This window comes from Orycteropus afer, unplaced genomic scaffold, assembly GCF_000298275.1.
Source record: "Orycteropus afer afer isolate SDZICR_OR568_19922 unplaced genomic scaffold, OryAfe1.0 scaffold00892, whole genome shotgun sequence".
Taxonomy (NCBI): Eukaryota; Metazoa; Chordata; class Mammalia; order Tubulidentata; family Orycteropodidae; genus Orycteropus; species Orycteropus afer.
In genome coordinates, this window is record NW_006922479.1 from 515,193 (window position 1) to 516,520 (window position 1,328).

Consider the following 1,328-nt stretch of genomic DNA (forward strand, 5'->3'; position numbering starts at 1 on the left):
CTCTGTTAAAGGAAAAAAGGGAAATATTTATATTGGAAAATTTAAAGAAATGAATAATGCTCTAGAAAAGTATAACTTACCAAAGCCAACTCAAGGACATAGTGGAAACTGAATAAATCAGTAAGTTATAAGGAATTTAACCAATTTTTAAATATCCAACTACAAACACCCAGATAATTTTGGAGGTGGGTTCTAGTAAATCTCCCAGGAATAGATAATTCCTATCTAATATAAACGGTTCCAAAGAATAAATAAGGACAAACAGTCAAATACTTTGTGAAGTCAGAGCAACCTTGACACCAAAACAAGAGAAGGACTGTGTGGAGAGGTTGCCTTTGCACTTGTTCTCTCTGCCTGTGATGCTCCTTCCCATATCACTAAAGAGCTTCTCCATTCATTTCACTCAGTCTCTGCATACATTTCACATTCTGTAAGAGACCTTTCTCAACCATTCTCCGTAAAATGACTTACTCTTTCTCAAACAAATTTCGTTCCTTTATTATTTTCTTATACAGAATCACTGCCTGATATATTATATATTTACTTTCTTAATGCCTCTCTCTCCATGAGAATGTAAGCTCCTTAAGCACAGAAAATGTTTTCCTCCACTGTATCCTTAGCACCCAGAACAGAGCCTGGTGCATAGTGAACACTTGATGAATAAACTGCCCTTCTCATTAAGGGAATTGACAGATGAACCGTCATTTATATGTATGATTGAAATACTATATAGCAGGCAAAAGTGAAAAAACTTTATACACATATATTAATATGGTTAAATATATTATTAAAAAGGATACACAGAGAATGATAATATATGTTAATATTTAAAAGGTATATAGTATATGTTGTTTGTAGTTAAATATATACTTATTATCATATCATGCATGGAAATGCTACATACCAACTTCTGGGAAATATAAGACAGATTATTGTGTTAGCGGAATACTGTATGCAATCCAATTTTCTATCAGTAATGATACAATGAATGAAGTAGAAGTATTTTTGTTTTCTGGAAACATCTCTGTGACATAATATGGAACAAAACAATCAATTTGCAAATAAATATGTACAGATGATACTATGTATCAGAGGTTGAAATCTTGTACAAATATGGCCCATATCCTGTTTTTGTATGCCCTACAAACTAAGAATATATTTTACATTTTTTAATGTATTGTAGAAAGAAAGAAAGAAAGACAGGAAGGAAGGAAGGAAAGAAAAAAGGAATGAAGGAAGGAAAGAAGCAAGGGAATATGCCACAGAGACCATATATGTACCACAAAACTTAAAAATATTTACTATCTGGCTCTTTACAAGAAAAAATT